General features: G+C 41.2%; 1 protein-coding gene and 1 pseudogene across 1 annotated transcript in view; one reads left to right on the top strand and one right to left on the bottom strand.

Annotated features, from left to right (window-relative positions):
* LOC118365067 (mitogen-activated protein kinase kinase kinase kinase 3-like) overlaps positions 1–20,934 on the bottom strand; it is a 97,032-nt pseudogene that overhangs the window by 72,975 nt on the left and 3,123 nt on the right.
* The window catches only part of LOC118365066 (transmembrane protein 178A-like), a 41,214-nt gene continuing 30,148 nt past the window's right edge, over positions 9,869–20,934 (top strand). Inside the window, exon 1 of the mRNA XM_052490670.1 lies at positions 9,869–10,054. The gene's annotated coding sequence lies outside the window, so the exon portion shown is untranslated. The remainder of the gene's footprint in view (positions 10,055–20,934) is intronic.

The following is a 20,934-nucleotide window of genomic DNA, read 5'->3' as shown; positions in this document are numbered from 1 at the left end:
AACTAAATGCATGCTCTTCAACCGATCGCTGCCTGCACCTGCCCGCCTGTCCAACATCACTACTCTGGACGGCTATGACTTAGAATACGTGGACAACTACAAATACCCAGGTGTCTGGTGAGACTGTAAACTCTCCACATCAAACATCTCCAATCCAAAGTTAAATCTAGAATTGGCTTCCTATTTCGCAACAAATCATCCTTCACTCATGCTGCCAAACATACCCTTGTAAAACTGACCATCCTACCAATCCTCGACTTCGGCGATGTCATTTACAAAATAGCCTCCAATACCCTACTCAACAAATTGGATGCAGTCTATCACAGTGCAATCCGTTTTGTCACCAAAGCCCCATATACTACCCACCATTGCGACCTGTACGCTCTCGTTGGCTGGCCCTCGCTTCATACTCGTCGCCAAACCCACTGGCTCCAGGTCATCTACAAGACCCTGCTAGGTAAAGTCCCCCCTTATCTCAGCTCGCTGGTCACCATAGTATCACCCACCTGTAGCACGCGCTCCAGCAGGTATATCTCTCTGGTCACCCCCAAACCCAATTATTTTTTTCGCCGCCTCTCCTTCCAGTTCTCTGCTGCCAATGACTGGAACGAACTACAAAAATCTCTGAAACTCCCTCACTAGCTTTAAGCACCAACTGTCAGAGCAGCTCCCAGATTACTGCACCTGTACATAGCCCACCTATAATTTAGCCCAAACAACTACCTCTTTCCCGACTGTATTTATTTTGCTCCTTTGCACCCCATTATTTTTATTTCTACTTTGCACATTCTTCCACTGCAAATCTACAATTCCAGTGTTTTACTTGCTATATTGTATTTACTTTGCCACCATGGCCTTTTTTTGCCTTTATCTCTCTTATCTCACCTCATTTGCTCACATCGTATATAGACTTGTTTATACTGTATTATTGACTGCATGTTTGTTTTACTCCATGTGTAACTCTGTGTCGTTATATGTGTTGAACTGCTTTGCTTTATCTTGGCCAGGGGGGGGGAATAATAATAATTTTAAAAAATGTTTTCATGATATTGCTTATATGTATCCGAACCTTTCAGATTTTGTATTAAGAGGTGTAAGGGCTATTGGTTGATTTGGAATTAGTGTTATACGAAGCTCAAAAGTAGGGATGCACGATAGAGGTCGACAGATTAATCAGGGCCGATTTCAAGTTTTCATAACAATAGGTAATAGGCATTTTTGGTCACCGATTATGGCCGATTACATTGCACTCCACGAGGAGACTGCGTGGCAGGCTGACTACCTGTTACGCGAGTGCAGCAAGGGAGCCAAGTTAAGATACTTGCTAGCATTAAACGTATCTTATAAAAACCAATCAATCTTAACATAATCACTAGTTAACTACACATGGTTGATGATATTGCGAGTTTATCTAGCTTGTCCTGCGTTGCATATAATCGATGTGGTGCCTGTAAATTTTTCGGCGAATCACAGCCTACTTCGCCAAATGGATGATGATTTAACAAGCACATTCGTGACAAAAGTACTGTCGTTGCACCAATGTGTACCTAACTATAAACATCAATGCCTTTCTTAAAATTAATACACAATTATATATATTTTAAACCAGCATATTTAGTTAATATTGCTTGCTAACATGAATTTCTTTTAACTAGGGAAATTGCGTCACTTTTCTTGCGTTCTGTGCAAGCAGAGTCAGGGTATATGCAGCAGTTTGGGCTGCCTGGCTTGTTGCGAACGGTGTGAAGACCATTTCTTCCTAACAAAGACCGTAATTTGGCAGAATTGTACATAATTATGACATAACCATTGAAGGTTGTGCAATGTAACAGCAATATTTAGAGTTCGGGATGCCACCCATTAGATAAAATACACTGAAGGAATAAACCTTTTTTCCTCTAAATGATCGTTTGACCATATTAATGACCTAAGGCTCGTATTTCTGTGTGTTTACAATTCAATCTACAATTTGATATTTGATAGAGCAGTCTGACTGAGCGGTGGAAGGCAGCAGCAGGCTCATACTCATTCATTCAAACAGCACATTCCTGCATTTGCCAGCATCTCTTGCTGTTTATGACTTCAAGCCTACCAACTCCTGAGATTAGGCTGGAAATACTATAGTGCCTATAAGAACATCCAATTGTCAAAGGTTAATGAAATACAAATGGTATAGAGAGAACTAGTCCTATATAACTACAATCTAAACCCTCTTACCTGGGAATATTGAAGACTCATGTTAAAAGGAACCACCGGCTTTCATATATTCTCATGTTCTGAGCAAGGAACTTAAACGTTAGCTTTTTACATGGCAAATATTGCACTTTTACTTTCCTCTCCAACACTTTGTTAATGCATTATTTAAACCAAATTGAACAAGTTTCATTATTTATTTGAGACTAAATAGATTTTATTAATGGATTATATTAAGTTTGACACTTTTATTTTTTCAGTACTGTTGTAATTGTCATTATTACATTATATATATATATATATATATATATATATATATATATATATATATATAAACTGGCCGATTAATCGGTATCGGCTTTGAAAAATCATAATCGGCCGACCTCTAATGCACAATATATCGGTGAACATATCGGAATTGAACGATATTAGCTAAAAATGCCAACATCGGTATCGGCCAGATGTCTAGTTTAACACTGATGCTAAAAAACCTTGCATACCTATATAACGTATGACGTAATGAGGCCACGTAAAATTGTGCTTTATACATTCCTTACCTGGACCACAATGTCTGCTGTATGGATCAAGCAGTCAACAAGTAATTTGAAAGAGTAAGAACATTTCAGCGAGACAACTCAAAGGCAAAATCCATTAAAGCCATGATAATGGAATTCAATGCCCCTGACAATCAACCGTTCTCTGTCGTGGGTGATGTTGGCTTTCGCCGACTGGTCGAGCACCGCTACACACTACCAAGTGCAATATTTTTCAGATGTTGCCCTACCAGAGTTACACACTAATAGCATCACTGCTATTAGCGTCACGACAAACATACGGTGGAACGCCGTTTGGGTCTTTACGTGTCAAAAAAGATACAGTAGCACTGTCAAATCTGTACAAAAAAGTCTGCAACAAGCAAATACCGGCAACAAAACGATGTGTTTACAATACCGCGTTGGTAATAAAGCATCATTTGTTCGACCGCAACTTCTGGGATAGCTAGCTTTAGCTTGGTACCTAGCTAGCACCAATACAACCAGTCTGAAAACCATGATCAGTAGAAACTGCAGTCATTTTCATTATTCTTAGCATTGATTTAGAAATCCTTGGGAGTAAGTATTCGCTAGGTAGCCACTTGTTTTTCGCCTATTGAAATTGAACTTCAGTTTAAAAATAAATAGCTAGCTAGCTACTTAACCCTGGGGTTAGGTGCGCAAGACAACTTCACCAGCATCATAGCATATGTATCGATAAATCATTGTGACATATGAAATAGTGTGACTGTGTAATAACTACATAACACTTTTATAAACGCTTTAAGTTATTATGTGACATGCAGTCATATTCAGGTCTTGATTGGTCAAATAGTGTTATTTGACACGTCAAATAGTGTTATTTGACACGTGTATCATTTTTGACACGCAAAGACCCAAACGGCGTTCCATAGAATTCCTGGTTGATACTGAAACGACTGAACAAATGACCAACAAAACAGTACAGCAAGTAAGTGAAAGAAATGGGTTTTGATTATGTTTTTCTGGTAATGGGGACATACGTAAATGCCAACAAAATAACTTTTTAGTCAGTGTAGTGTGTGTGTGTGTGTAACCTTTCTTTAACTAGGCAAGTCAGTTAAGAACAAATTCTTATTTACAATGACGGCCCGGACGACGCTGGGCCAATTGTGCGCCTCCCTATGGGACTCCCAATCCCGGCCAGTTGTGATACAGCCTGGATTCGAACCAGGGACTGTAGTGACGCCTCTTGCACGGAGATGCAGTGCCTTAGACCGCTGCATCCATGTGTGTGTGTTAACTATTTAATTGTACAAGAATGCTTAAAAGGCTGCAAAAGATGTTAATATCTGTTATCGGGAATTGTGTTTTTTTGTCAAGGAAAATATTGGATATCGGGAAAAAATGTCATATCGGTTGTCACACGTAGCAAACATCCTTAGAAAATGTTGATGCATTACAAGAATGGATCCACAGGAGGTTAATGGCACCATTATTATGAACTGTCCTTCCGTCTGTAGACTCCTGTGAATAGAACCAAACTAATTCAAACATTACTTACATATGATCAATTCAACCTAACCAATCCACTTATCATAGCCAAGGGACAGAAATGGGTTTAGGCTAAAAGTTAGCAGATAGCATGTGAGAGCTAGTTTGCTATTATTCCCACATATGGAAGCAACAGAACAGAATGCAGTTTAGAGATTGCAAGGAGACTGATAACGTGCTATTCATAGCAGAATGCAATTGTGCAACTGACTGGTGACAAACTATCACCAAACACAAACCAACTGTAATTAGGCTGTTTTATGGTAGCAATTATGACTAACTGTGGATCGATGAGTAAGCCTGCTAATGCTAACTAAGAAAAACACTACAATTTTGGATTGTTAGACATCACCTCTATAGGTTATTGGTGTAGTGTATTGGGTCAGTTGGCCTATACCTCATCTAGTTTATCTTTATGAAAAAGGATGTGTGTGTGTGTGTGGGGGGTCAGAATTAGGGTTGCAAAATTCTGGTAATTCTCCCAAACTTCCCAGGTTTTTCCAGATATCCTGGATGGAAGATTCCCGAAATAAGGAATTTGTTAACCCTATTCTGAATATTTTGTGTTAATGCTGGGCTAGAATAAAAACGTGACAAATTATATGGTAGGTATGATGCAGATGCCTTTTACACTAATAAGGTCAGTGTGTGACCTATACAGGATTTAAACCCACAACTCTACTGTAAACAACATGCTCCAACCAACATAAACACTAATGTTATGCTCTCACTTGGTCATAATATACTGTATGCATATGGCCTGGGGCATTCAGGTGGGCTTCATTTGCATAACACTTTTATTTTGCCTAGGGTCTTAAGTAAATTCTTCTAAATGTTTAGTGGGTCTCATAAACAGGCACAGTATGACTGGAGAAGTAGAATGGTGGGGAAGAGAAGACTTAAGTGAGTCAAATGGAATAATAGGACAGTCTAACTGATGCTAGATCTGTACGTAGGGGAAACTTAACCCCAGAGTGGGAGAAGAGGGAGGCAAAGATTCTTACCGGGCTCCAGTTTGATGACCTTGATGGCCGCCAGCTCCCCTGTGGTGACGTTCCGAGCCTGGAAGACAAACAAGACAGAGGGGGAGCACATCGACCAGTCTCCAAAAACACACACAGAAAGCCTCGGGCGATCGATGAAGAGCTGACCAAGAGCACACCTTGAGAAGGATGTGTTTTGGAATCGGGGCTCAACCCATAGGTCCAATTCAGACATTTTTATTTGAATATCAAATCCTTTCAGGGTAACAACCTTACCGTGATCACTTTTAATTAAAATGGTCAAAAGGAAACAACAATATTTTTTAAGCAAAAAGCAATTTCTCAAGCAAGAATATTGCGAGGACTGTCGAGGAATGGTCTGAGTTGGGAGAGGAAAACTGAAAACTAGCTGTTACTGGTAGACCGATTTGAAACTCTCTCCCTCTTATTGGTCTATTAAAGGTGATGACACCAGGCAGGCAAAAACTCCATCCCACCAAAGGCTGGAATTTCACAGTATTATTCCAACCTCATAGTATGGAAATAAATATAAAACACAGGAAATCACGTTTGACTGCACTGGGCCATTAAATAGCTACAGATAAAACTTGCATAGTCATGATGACTTCAGTTTTTTGAGATTCTGGTCTAATGGGACAACTGTGTAGTATTCTGTTTTTTATCCCGACCTGTCTAGTAAGGAATTGTCGGTCTCAAGGAAACTCATGTTTCATGTGTTCAGTGAAAAGACATTCAAATCATTATGGATTGAAAACCATCATGTGGTCATTCAGGATCAGGGAATCATCATTTCAATAATATGTGAATTTTATTGTGGAGAAATGCAATAAGCCTACCGTCAATACAAGACGGGAAAATCAAAACACAGAAAAGAAGCAATCAAACAAGCGTAATGTCAGTATAGAGACAAAGAGGAGTCACAATTCAATGGCTCAGACATGAGACGTATGTGGCAGGGTCTACAGACAATCACAGATTACAAAAGGAAAACCAGCCCCGTCCTGGACACCGACGTCTTGCTTCCAGACAAACTAAACTTTCCATGCTTTGAGGATAATACAGTGCCACCGACACGACCCGCTGCCAAGGACTGTGGGCTCTCCTCCCCAATGGCCAACGTGAGTAAGAAATTTTAACGTGTTAACCCTCGCAAGACTGCCAGCCCAGACGGCATCCCTACCCTCAGAGCATGCGCAGACCAGCTGGCTGGTGTGTTTACAGACATATTCAATCTCTCCCTATCCCAGTCTGCTGTCCCCACATGCTTCAAGATTGCTAGCATTGTTCCTGTACCCAAGAAGGCAAAGGTAACTGAACTAAATGACTACCGCCCCGTAGTACAAACTTCTGTCATCATGAAATGCTTTGAGAGACTAGTCAAGGATCATATCACCTCCACTTTACCTGTCACCCAGACCCACTTCAATTTGCTTACCGCCCCAATAGATCCACAGACGACGCAATCGCCATCACACTGCCCTGTCCCATCTGGACAAGAGGAATAAATATGTAAGAACGCTGTTCATTGACTAAAGAGCAGCATTCAACACCATTGTACCCTGCAAAAATATAATAATAATAATAATAATAATAATAATAATAATAATATAATAATAATAATAATAATAATAATAATATATATATATATATATATAAAAATATCTATATGCACAGTAAAACGAGTCCTATATCGACATAACCTGAAAGGTCGCTCAGCAAGGAAGAAGCCGCTGCTCCAAAACCACCATAAAAAAAAGCCAGACTACGATTTGCAACTGCACATGGGCACAAATATTGTACTTTTTGGAGAAATGTCCTCTGGTCTGATGAAACAAAAACTGTTTGGTCATAATGACCATCGTTATGTTTGAAGGAAAAAGGGGAGGCTTGCAAGCCGAAGAACACCATCCCAACTGTGAAGCACAGGGATGGCAGCATCATGTTGTGCTTTGCTGCAGGAGTGAGTGGTGCACTTCACAAAATTAGATGGCATCAATGAGGTAGGAAAATGATGTGGATATATTGAAGCAACATCAAGACATCCGTCAAGAAGTTAAAGCTTGGTTGCAAATGGGTCATCCAAATGGACAATGACCCCAAGCATACTTCCAAAGTTGTGGCAAAATGGCTTAAGGACAACAAAATCAAGGTATTGGAGTGAACATTACAAAGCCCTGACCTCAATCCTATAGAAAATGTGGGAAGAACTGAAAAAGCGTGTGTGAGCAAGGAGGCCTAAAAACCTGACTTAGTTACACCAGCTCTGTCAGGAGGAATGGGCCGAAATTCACCCAACTTATTGTGGGAAGCTTGTGGAAGGCTACCCGAAATGTTTGACCCAAGTTAAACAATTTAAAAGGCAATGCTACCAAATACTAATTGAGTGTATGAAAACTTCTGACCCACTGTGAATGTGATGAAATAAATAAAGGCTGAAATAAATCACTCTCTACTATTATTCTGACATTTCACATTCTTAAAATAAAGTGGTGATCCTAACTGACCTAAAAGATGGAATTTTTACGAGGATTAAATGTCAGGAATTGTGAAAAACTGAGTTTAAATGTATTTGGCTAAGGTGTATGTGAACTTCCAACTTCAACTGTATATATATATTCTTATTCCATTCCTTTACTTTAATTTATGTGTTTTAGATATTTGTTGTGGAATTGTTAGAGTACATGTTAGATATCGCTGCACTGTCAGAACTAGAAGCACATTCATTTTGCAACACTCGCAATAACATCTGTTAACCATTAACCACCAATACAATTTGATTTGATTTAAAGGCAGACATTTAGCCGGCAGATTCAAAGGTTAATCAAAATTGGTTTAGGATTAGGGTTTAGTTTAGGAGGGGTGAGTTAAGTTAGATGATAGGTGTTGATCCACCTATCCCGGCTTTTCAGATTTCTGATCGTCAAGGGCCACTGGCAAAGGGCAGAGAACAAGACTCTATAGCTCTCAAGAGAACATAATTTCAGTAACCCTGAACCAAGAAATTCACGCAAAGTACTTGATTAGGTTCTGGGGGGAGAAGTGTTAGATTATAAACCGGAAAGTCTTTAGTGGCTTCATACCCCTCTCTGAAAGTCCCAGGGGCCAAAATGTCACCTCCCCGTCCCGAAATTCAAAGGATGCCCGCCCTGCGATAGTGTGATTCCACTATATAACCAGTGACTCAAACCCAGTGAACTGGAATTATGTTCCTCGCTAGTCATCGCATGCCAGTCTGTTGATAGACGCCACAATAACATTTATGTTACGTAGTCTGTCCACAAGTGATTAAAGCAAAATTAGCCTACAACAAATGCCAATGCAAGCACACACTCTGCAACATTCCACGACCAACATTACCCAACCTTCCACCACCGTCACAGTGGCAAAGAAGAGGAAAAGCAGCAGCAGACAGATCATGAAACCTTTACTCTGACTGGCCCACACCTATTTCTACTCCGACTTCTCTAAGAACTCCAACCCCCACTCCTTCCAACCTTCCCCTGTAGGCTGTCCATGGCTCTTTTCCCACAGACCCCAACCGCTCCAGCGCCACTCAGCCAAGGCAACACAGGTGCAAGGTACAGATGGAGGCAAAATCATTACCCACTGCCGTCACAGGGGTAAAGGGGTAGGCCATGAAACCTTTACTAACACCTGTCTAAAAACTCCAACCTCTACTCCTTCTGCCAACCTTCCCCCTGCAGGCTGCCCCCCCGCCCCAATTGGGAACGCTGACCCAACTCTCCTCCGTCCCAGTGACATGTACTCAGTCTAGCTCAGGCAGCACAGGTGCAGGGCACAGCAGGGCATTTGGCTGCCATCTCAGGTAATTACAGCCGGAGAAAATAAATCACAACATAGGCCAACGCAACACGGGCCACAGGGTTCGCACCGACTGTAGAGGAGAATCTGGAGCAACCTTTTCTTTGCACCAAGGCAGAATTTATTTCACTGCATTTCGAGAATAGGAGAGAGATAAAACCATGTATCTATGTTCACGGCAATATGTATCCGTGTTGCTTTTGGATGTCGTCAGTTATAGCGGTTTTGTCGTGTTTAATAGGTGATGTAATTACTGTCATTGTTCGTAAGAATAACAGATGGAAAAACTATCCAGAAATGCAGAGAGACATGCTTTCTGTGTCTGATCAATCTAGTCCTGAATGTCAAAACTCAAACATCAGAGACATGTCAGGAGGGAGGCTAAAAAGAGGACGCTCATGCCAGAAACTCTTGTCTTTATTGGGTCATTTAATGTAAAAATGGAGCAACTAATGACCCTGACGTTGTGGACTTTCCTGAAATGCAATCCATAGAAATGTCCTTTGGAGGAAATATGTTTATCATCTATTTCACATCTGTCTCCAAATGGATTATGGAGAAATAAGTCACATTTTGTTCCTTTTTCACACAGAATTACCCTATTTCCCTTCTGCATGCCTGCTCATAGCAGTGCTGTGGAATTCCACACACTTCCTGGTGTGAGTGAAATAATACCTACCATTGATCCAGCAGCGTTGTTTACAAAGGGAGTATGACAGATAGGGGTGGCTAATGTTAACTTTTCATGGTGAGGAAAGAGAAGACCTCTTTTGAACTTGTACTTGCAGTGGAGAGAAGGCATCCATGCAGTATTTAACGTGTTAAAGGGATAGATCACCCAAATTAAAAAGTGGAATGCATCGACTTGCATTGTACTTGTCCCTTAAATGCTAAGAAGTTGGCAACTGTCTCCAAGTGCTAGGTAAACAAAACCAAAGCAAGACACCTTGTCCATAGACTGCTTACAAGGTAAGGAAACTAATAGATCATTTTGTAATTTGGGTGAACTAACCCTTTAACGTTTTCCTGAGTCAAGTAAAACCGGTGTATGAAGCCTAAGCTACTGCCTGAGAAATGTCTCTCACCTAGCTATAGTCTACCTGCTGATAAGGGCGTAGGCTACATTCCATTTTTGATTGTTCAGGTTTACCATCAGCAATAGTTTTGCTTTAAACATTCGGTGTGTATGGTCATTTATAGGGTAAAGTTGATCATTTCAGAACGAGGACAGAAAACCTCCAGAAGGTCTGAACCATTTGATTTTGAGATGGGGCATGGAACCCAAAGTTGTGCTATATGTTCATTGGCTATGTCAGATTTATTTTAAAGATAAAAATGTATTACATCACTAGCTCAAACACTTTGAATCTGCAAAAATAACAAATTAATTAGTGGGTGATGTCAATTTCAGATCAAAAAGCAAACATTTCCCCCCTTATCTGATAGTGGAAAATGAATTGGTTTATGCAACAAATGTTTGTGCTAAGACAGAAAAGGAGGCCTTTAATTATTCTAAGAATTTGACTCCTGAATAGGGTGTTTTAGATGATTCCAGGATGTGGATACAAGTTCATACAAACTGCCTGTGAACGACAGTCTAGTGTGATTTCAGTGTCTGACCATTAACTCCATTCTGTAATGTTAGAAAAATGTATTCATTATTTAAAAGCTTCTTTATAATGCCTACATAGAGATGTCATAAGCATGTCATTCAAGCACAAAATAAGGAGACGGGTTTAGGGTCTGGTTATGTGACATCATTTGTCAACTTATGTAATGTCAATTAAGTAGTGTTTATGACCACCTTATGTAGCTAGGCATTATGACAACACATTTAAACAAAGTGTTAGGCTATTTTAAAGCAGTTGTGACATAAGAATTTATGAACCGCTCATATACCCCTTATGAATGTGTTATGAAGGCCTTGTGTACATACCCTTCAAATAAAGCACTGCCGGCGATGTATCAGAGCCAGAGGTGTTCAAAGTCAGGGTTGTGAGCCCCGGTTGGTCCGCATGGGGAGATTCCAATCTCGGCGCTGTAATAGCGGAACAGGAAGGGACAATGGCCCAGTTGTGGGACTCGGGTAAATAATTGATGAAAAATTCTAAGTGTGAAAGGTTTGGGTGACAACATTTATGAGGGTTCGTTGAGGAAAAGAACATTGGTGCCGTCTTGTGTTTCGCAACAGGCTTTTTATACAAAGACAGTTAATTGATACTGTAAAATAGATGCTTTGTATTGACACATGAAAAGGATGGCCTCACTGTCTCCTAGCTAAGGGTAGACTTTTGATTTTAATATCATACCATGAGAAAGACATGCCAAGAGATATATATGCCTACTGAGAGATGAATGGCGAGGGATAGAGAGAAAAGAGAGAGAGATCTCAACAGACTGAATATGTAACAGTTTAGTATCTAATAGGCTAGGAAGAGGAGAAGAGAGAACGGGAGAGGCAGAGAAAGAGAGAAACAGAAAGAGAGAGAGAGTAGTACGTGCTGTGAAGAAGGCAGGCCAACAAGGCTCAAGACAAGAGGATTAGTAAGCTAAAGTGTTAATCACCTTAACTAAATTAAACGCATCCCTCCATAGCCGTGCCTCCGGATGGCTTAAATGGACTGAGATGACTGGATGCCAAGTAGGCTCTTCACTACACTCTCTCTACACAATGGCTGCTGCTGGACCACATTCAGTCAATGTCTATTCAAAGTTCAGCCCCAAACTTCAAAGATTTCCGGGTGAGCTGAACTTGGGGTGTATTCAGTGGACACCGTAGCAAAAAGTTTCGCAACGATCGTTTCTATTGAACAAATTCAGGCAGGTCCCTCCTTGTTTCATTTGTTTTCTCCTGTTTGGTTTCTAGTGAATACACCCCTGAAAGTTAAGGTAGCTGATGAAATGCAGGAAAATCAAATGGCCCAGTTGGAATACTTCAAAATGCATCCTTCCCTCCCTTTCTTGAAATAATCACAGATCGGAATTGGTTGGATCAGTGAAAATAATGGGGTGGTAACCTTGCTTTCATCTATCCAATCACTTATAGATCTGTTGATTACCTCAAGGAAACAAGGAAGGGTGCATTTAAGTATTCTAACAAGGACATTGAGTTTGAAGGAGGCCTAGCTCTGTCTGAGGAGATCTGCTTACACAATCCATTTCGCAGTTAACCACTACAGCCCTTAGAAAGAGAATGGAGAAATTCCACTCAAACCAGGGCTGCGATGCAAATATGCAGCATCACCATATTTCCTTTAGACCCGCACTCCTCCTCTCACTATATCTCTTGTCCACGTTCTCTCACTCTTTTTCTCTATTTATCTATCTGCCTCCCTCGCCCTCCTCCCCTCAATTTTTCCTCTTTCCATCCAAACTCCACACTGACACACTCCCTCCCCGGACAATAGGGCTTCATCAGATTGTTGAAATCAATACAAAACCATTTTCTCGACGCATAGAAGCCGCAGAACTATCAAAACAACCCAATCTAAGCCTGACATACTGTCCAAACAGGCAGTTCAGCAATTTAAAAGGAGTGGGAGGATGGTTTCCCCACTCTGGTCAGTCTCAATGGAGGAAAGGAGAGAGCAGGGACAGTGAGAGGCAGACCCTCTGCTGCTCGCTCCCTCCCTCCCTCCCTCCCTCCCTCCCTCCCGTCGAGACTGACTAATAGATGCAGGTACAGTACCATCAGTCTTGTAAAATAAAAAAGCTGTGCCTCGCAAGTGATACAACAACAGATCCATTTTGTTATCAAAGCTTGAGTTTTGAATTATAATATGGTCTTAAAAAGAACAATATTGTCAGGCCAAGCACATAGCCAATAGGCAGTGTTAATACAGTATATGGCCTACTGCACAAACTTCAGTTCTACCGAACTGTTTTTATTAATGTTGCATGGGCTTATATTTTAAGTCATGTTTAGAAAAAAATCTGAGCAGTAGATCTGGGCTTGCTTTTTAACTGCGAACGTGAGCTTGACTTAGAAAAGGTTGGTGATCACTGCTATAGACAGTACAAGCCTATGGGAAATAATAATTTTGGCCGCAATGGATGTCACCATTTCTGTATAGAGCAAGTTTACAAGGTGTTTGTGGGGGCTGCATGTTGTGGTAATCTGGCCATTCTGTGGCTCCGGGGGAGTTACCTATACAGCTTGCCAGGTGCGGGCACAACTGAAATGCCACGCTTCGGCCATGGATCCGGATCTGCCGGCATTTCGGAGAAGCCTGAGAGCCATGCTTTCTTTGGAGGGTGGAAGTTTCTTTTTTGATTTTAGGATCAATGTCGTCACAAGTCTCTTCTCGTTGAAGAGGCAGCTGCTAACGTTACCATGCTATAGCTAGCTATCCTTGTCCTCTTTTTCTGAATCAATTTGTGACCATTTCTTTCTGGTTGAAATAAGATTTTGTGTATTGTCATATATCGAATACATAGCTAAATTTGTCACTGGTATGGACTAGTAAATATCCTAAACCTAGCCAGCTAGACAGTGATAGCCACAAGCTAAATCCGGGGAGAGATGGAGGAGAGAATTCACTTGGTTTCACCAAGCTGCTAGCTTGCTAATGTTCACTCAAACACATATTTCCACATATAATTGATATATTGAAGAAGAATCCTCACAGCCGTTTCCCATATTGACAACTCCATTGTGTCCTCCTCCCAGAGCGCTAAGAACCTTGGCGTGATCCTGGACAACACCCTGTCGTTCTCAACTAACATCAAGGCGGTGGCCCGTTCCTGTAGGTTCATGCTCTACAACATCCGCAGAGTACGACCCTGCCTCACACAGGAAGTGGCGCAGGTCCTAATCCAGGCACTTGTCATCTCCCGTCTGGATTACTGCAACTCGCTGTTGGCTGGGCTCCCTGCCTGTGCCATTAAACCCCTACAACTCATCCAGAACGCCGCAGCCCGTCTGGTGTTCAACCTTCCCAAGTTCTCTCACGTCACCCCGCTCCTCCGCTCTCTCCACTGGCTTCCAGTTGAAGCTCGCATCCGCTACAAGACCATGGTGCTTGCCTACGGAGCTGTGAGGGGAACGGCACCTCAGTACCTCCAGGCTCTGATCAGGCCCTACACCCAAACAAGGGCACTGCGTTCATCCACCTCTGGCCTGCTCGCCTCCCTACCACTGAGGAAGTACAGTTCCCGCTCAGCCCAGTCAAAACTGTTCGCTGCTCTGGCCCCCCAATGGTGGAACAAACTCCCTCACGACGCCAGGACAGCGGAGTCAATCACCACCTTCCGGAGACACCTGAAATCCCACCTCTTTAAGGAATACCTAGGATAGGATAAAGTAATCCTTCTCACCCCCCCCTTAAAATATTTAGATGCACTATTGTAAAGTGGCTGTTCCACTGGATGTCATAAGGTGAATGCACCAATTTGTAAGTCGCTCTGGATAAGAGCGTCTGCTAAATGACTTAAATGTAATGTAAATATTAAAAAGTGAAGTGCCACTTACTCACAGAAATTACTAATCTTGCGTTCGGGGCTTTCCAGCAGCCGTCGTGGCTTTTATACGCAGGAAGCATAAGCTGTACAATTGTAAACTAAGAAATTATGTTAGAAATTAAATTAAGTTAGAACTCATGTATATTTGTTAAGATACAGAACCACCTACCTGGACTTGGTTTTCATTACAATAATAGTTAACACTTACTATCATGACCATGCTATAACACTCATGTCATAGTCATAAGAATGTCATAGTAGAGAGACACAGCTATAAGTAGGGCTGGACGGTATACCGTATTTTACTATATACCGGTATTGTTGCATGGAACAGTTGGAGTTTTTCACTTTACCTTATATAACTGAATTTGAAAGTTGGTATGTTAAATGTGATACGCCGTGTGTAACATCCATTTTTATAGTTTACACCGCTACTTTGGTCATCCCTGTCCGCACTCTCCGTGCCACTTTCCACACAGACTTAGCCCCTCCCCATGTCACTCAAGGAGTGCATTTGTAGCCTCCCGGGTGGCGCAGTGGTTAAGAGCGCTGTACCGCAGCGCCAGCTGTGCCAGTCTGGGTTTGTGCCCAGGCTCTGTCGTAACCGGCCCCGACCGGGAGGTCCGTGGGAAAGAAAGTAAGAAACAAATGTAAATCAAGAGGGATGGTTTAGTATGTACTGTTGGTAACTTAAAGTGATATGGGCCAACTTACTTTGGTGTAGTAGCTCATTTTCTGGCCTAACTGCCCACTCGGGTGCTTGTAAGCAAAGGCCTTCAGAATGAAAAGATGGACAAGTGTGTTGAATCCCAACATTGAAGTATGGATAGAAACTCATTATATGGCCAGTCATCTATGCACCTTTCATAAGGGGTAGAAAAACAAAGTAGGCTTTGTTTTTAGCCAAAGATTATGCAGAAAAAATATGGGGTGCATTTCAATACATGACCCACATTCACATATTAAGTTGAAACTGAGAAACCATTAACCGTATAAGCCAGCATTTTTATCTTTGGGAGCCCCTTGAGCTATTGTTTTCTTGGGCCTGAAAATACAATTTGTTAAAGATAGGATACTTTGAATATAACAATAGGAAAACTAATGTCATCATCTGTCAACTACTTTTCCTGTCCATCTTGATATATATACACTGTACATTGTTAAATATAACAGTTCCTTATCTTTCATATCAGCGAGAGAGAGATATAGATAGATACAGTTGAAGTCGGAAGTTAACATACACTTAGGTTGGAGTCATTAAAACTTGTTTTTTAACCACTCCACAAATTTCTTGTTAACAAACTATGGTTTTGGCAAGTCGGTTAGGACATCTACTTTGTGCATGACACAAATCATTTTGCCAACAATTGTTTACAGACACATGATTTCGTTTATAACTCACTGTATCACAATTCCAGTGGGTCAGAGGTTTACATACACTAAGCTGACTGTGCCTTTAAACAGCTTGGAAAATTCCAGAAAATTATGTCATGGCTTTAGAAGCTTCTGATAGGCTAATTGACATCATTTGAGTCAATTGGAGGTGTACCTGTGGATGTATTTCAAGACCTACCTTCAAACTCAGTGCTTCTTTGAAGGCCTACCTTCAAACTCAGTGCTTGACTTCATGGGAAAATCAAAAGAAATCAGCCTAGATTTTGTTGTTTGGGCACATCATTCAGACAGAAAATTGAGAAAAAAAGGGGCCTATCCCTAAGAAGTTTTAAGGACAACAAAGTCAAGGTATTGGAGTGGCCATCACAAAGCCCTGACCTCAATCCTATAGAACATTTGTGGGCAGAACTGAAAAAGCATGTGTGATCAAGGAAGCCTACAAACCTGACTCGTTTATACGAGCTCTGTCAGGAGGAATGGGCCACAATTCACCCAACTTATTGTGGGAAGCTTGTGGAGGCTACCTGAAACGTTTGACCCATGTTAAGCAATTTAAAGGCAATGCTATCAAACACTAAGAGTGTATGTAAACGTCTGACCCACTGGGAATGCGATGAAAGAAATAAAAGCTGAAATAAATCATTCCCTCTACTATTATGCTGACATTTCTCATTCTTAAAATAAAGTGGTGATCCTAACTGACCTAAGACAGGGAATTTTTACTAGGATTACATGTCAAGAATTGTGAAAAACTGAGTTTAAATGTATTTGGCTTCGGTGTATGTAAACTTCCGACTTCAACTGTATATATTGATACACATCTTTAAAGGTTAGGGTTCCCACATTAACATATTTTCATGTTGTACAGCGCTTGTTTACGAAACAAGAAGGAAGACAATTAGCTATCTGCATCTCCGAACACGCCACAAACGTGTTGTGGAAGTGTGTGTTTTGGGGGATGCTCAACATTGCCATCATAAATGCGTACATTTTGGGAGACTCTGCAAAGTCCCCTTCCCAGAAACCCCAGACGCTGGTCCCTGAAGGCGTTCAAAATGCAGCTTGTGCATTCACTTTGTGATTATGGCTACAATAGCAGGAAGAGGGGGGGCCTGAGTTGTAACTAATTTGAAAGCAGGTGAAGTTTGAAGGGCGCAAGAGAGTGTGCATCTGGAGTGGATGCAGGGCAAAGAGTGGGAGATGTGTAGAAATCTCTTTTGGGTACTCAACGTGTTATGTGCAACTTTGCAGGATGGTGTAGAGCAGTGGTCACCAAACTACGGCCCGCGGGCCGGATACGGCCCGTCAGCACATTTGGCCCGGCCCTCTGAACAATACCAGAGACGCTATCGAATTTTTTTCCTATTTGGCCTCCAGAAAAAAAATCCTAGGCCCGGCCCTGTCAAAGAGAGAACGGAATAATGGCGAAAAGGTTAGGTAAGAGAAAAATTGATTCAGAATGCAGGGTATTTAACCTGCAGTGGACAAACGATTATTTTTTTGTTCAATGCAAAGAAAAGGCTGTTTGTCTCATCTGTCAAGAGACGGTGGCGGTATTCAAAGAATACAATCTTCGCCGACACTATGAATCCCGTCACAAAGACAAGTACGATAGCTTGCAAGGCCAAATACGAGCAGACAAACTCTCAAAGCTAAAAAGTGGATTACTATCTCAGCAGAATACATTTGTACGCCAAGCTCAGCTGAACCAGGCATCCGTTCGGGCCAGCTTTCGGGTTGCTAAACTGATAGCAAGAAGCGGTAAGCCTTTCACTGACGGAGAGTTTGTTAAGAAATGTATGGATGCTGTCGCGGAGGAGGTGTGTCCCGAGAAGAAAGATGCGAGCTGCTACCCGAAATTAACGCATTTCTTCATTTAAAAGACAAAACGGTCCCAGAGCTGATCGACCCAGAATGGAAATGGAACCTCGCATTTTTAACAGACGTGACAGAAATACTTAACAGCCTTAACTTGCAGCTACAAGGCGAGGGGAAACTCATTTGCGACATGTATTCACACATAAAAGCATTTGAGGTGAAATTAGCGCTGCTTTTGGAACAAGTGAAAAAGCGCAACTTCGTCCATCTTCCTGCTACCCAAAACCTGTCGACAGAGAACCCAGCGGTCCCGTTCCCAGCTGAAAAGTGCGTGGAAGCACTGGAAATGCTGAAGGCGGAGTTCGGTGTGCGATTCAGTGAACTACATGTTCATGCAAAAGAAATCCGTCTTTTTCAGAACCCCTTTGTTGCCGACATTGATGAAGCCCAGCCTTCATATCAGTTTGAGTTGGCTGAGTTACAGAACTGTGATGTTCTGAAAGACGCATTCAAGCCCAACAGTCTCATTGACTTCTATGCCGCCCTCCCAAACGACACATATCCAAACATCAAAAAACACGCAATGAAAATGTCCACAGTTTTTGGCAGCACGTATATCTGCGAGAAAACCTTTTCTCGCATGAAACTGCTGAAAACCCTGATGAGATCAAGATTGACAGATGAACATTTGCATCAGTGCTTGAGACTGGCTGTAACTAGAATGGAACCTGATATTCAACTTCTCACCAGCCAGATGCAGGCCCACAGTTCACACTGATGAACATACATAGATAGGTAAGCTCACTTTTCTGACTTGAATGAGTCATTCTGAGCATAAACAAATATAATCATAATAAAATCTACTGGGATAAAATCCATCTTTACAACCATACTGGTAGTGAAATGTATTGTGCTGTGTAGGTGCTGTAGTTCAGTTTCTCAACCTGCTTCTTTTGTGGTTTTCACAGGGAAGTTGATGAGAGAGAGCTGCAAACAGCGGTGTCTACAAGCCTACTGGAACCTACATTATAAGGAAGGAACACAAGAACTTTAAGAGACTGCTCATATGTGTCAGAGAGATTCTGCTCTGACAACTGAGCTGAACTTTTATCTGTTAAGATTGTGCATGGCACGACAGAAAGTTAATGTTCCATGGCTTTTTTTCTATGAAGAACCCAGAGAGAGTTATTTAGTTATTATTTATTTCCTGTTTTTTCTGTGAAGAACTCAGAGAGGGTTATTTAGTTATTATTTATTTCATTAATAGTGTTATTATTTGTTTCCTTTTTCTGTAAAGAACCTGGAAAGGGTTATTTGGTTATGTGTGGCTTTCTGGAAAACAATACATTTTTTAAGCTCCCCTACGATCGTCACACTTTTTCTGTTACAAACTGACACCGGCCCCCATCAGAGAAGGGAAAAGTTGTGGCCCTCACAGGAAAAAGTTTGGGGACCCCTGGTGTAGAGCTTCCAAAAGTTCCATGACATGTTGTAGGCTAAATGCCAATACTACAGTGACAGTGTGAAATAGGAATTTCTCGTACAAATCTTTTATTGTCTCTGTAACAGTTGTGTTTTGTATCTTCTCTATCTAATACTTGTTGCATTCACTGAACTGTTGTTGAAATAGGCTACTAAATATTATTGAGAGGTTACCCACATTTTGAAATAGTCTCTGAATAGTTTTGAATTTTTACATTGTTACAGAAGTAGGAATCGTTGTCAGTCAAATAGCATACTTTGTGTGGGCTTTGAAATACTTTCTGAATAATTGTCCTCTGGTCAAATTTTGGATAAGTGTTCTATTTATATGTAAATAATATTTACAGTGGCAAGAAAAAGTATGGAATTACTTGGATTTCTGCATAAATTTGACATACAATGTGATCTGATCTTCATCTAACTCACATCAATAGACAAACTCAGTGTGCTTAAACTGTTAACACACAAATTGTATTTTTCTTGTCTATATTAAATACATCATTTAAAAATTGTAGGATGGAAAAAGTGTAGGAAAATGTGTAGGTTGGAAAAAGTATGTGAACCCCTAGGCTAATGACTAGTCCAAAAGCATACTGGAGTCAGGAGTCAACTAACCTGGAGTTGAATCAATGAGACGAGATTGGAGATTTGGTTAGAGCTGCCCTGCCCCATAAAGAACAATCACAAAATTTGAGTTTGCTACTATTTTGAACCATGCCTCGAACAAAAGAGATCTCAGAAGACCTAAGATTAAGAATGGTTGCATTGCATAAAGCTGGAAAGGGTTACAAAAGTATCTCTAAAATCCTTGATGGTCATCAGTCCACAGTAAGTTAAATTGTCTATAAATGGAGAAAGTTCAGCACTGTTGCTACTCTCCCTAGGAGTGGCTGTCCTGCAAAGATGACTGCAAGAGCACAGTGCAGAATACTCAATGAGGTTAAAAAGAATCCTAGAGTCTCAGCTAAAGGCTTACAGAAATCTCTGGAAGATGCTAACATCTCTGTTGACAAGTCTAGAATACGTAAAACACTAAACAAGAATGGTGTTCATGGGAGGACACTACGGAAGAAACCACTGCTGTCCAAAAAAAACATTGCCGCACATCTGAAATTCGCAAAAGAGCATCTGCATGTTCCGCAGTGCTACTGGCAAAATATTCTGTGGACAGATGAAACTACAGTTGAGTTGTTTGGAAGGAACACACAACACTATGTGTGGAGAAAAAAAAGGCACAGCACACCAACATCAAAACCTCATCCCAACTGTAAACTAGGGTGGAGAGAGCATCATGGTTTGGGGCTGCTTTGCTGCCTCTGGGCCTGGACAGCTTGCTATCATCTATAGAAATATGAATTCTCATATTTATCAAGACATTTTGCAGGAGAATGTAAGGCTATATGTCAGCCAATTGAAGCTCAACAGAAGTTAGGTGATGCAACAGGACAACAACCCAGAAGACAAAAGTAAATCAACAACAGAATGGCTTGAACAGAAGAAAATGTGCCTTCTGGAGTCCTGACCTCAACCCAATTGAGATGCTGTGGCATGACATCAAGAGAGCAGTTTACACCAGACATCCTAAGAATATTGCTGAACTGAAACAGTTTTGTAAAGAGGAATGGTCCAAAATTCCTCCTGACCATTGTGCAGGTCTGATCAACAACTACAGAAAACATTTGGTTGAGGTTATT

This window comes from Oncorhynchus keta, chromosome 32 (assembly GCF_023373465.1).
Source record: "Oncorhynchus keta strain PuntledgeMale-10-30-2019 chromosome 32, Oket_V2, whole genome shotgun sequence".
Lineage (NCBI taxonomy): Eukaryota > Metazoa > Chordata > Actinopteri > Salmoniformes > Salmonidae > Oncorhynchus > Oncorhynchus keta.
Note: the sequence above shows the minus strand (reverse complement) of the source record. Positions and strands in the feature narration are given on the sequence as shown.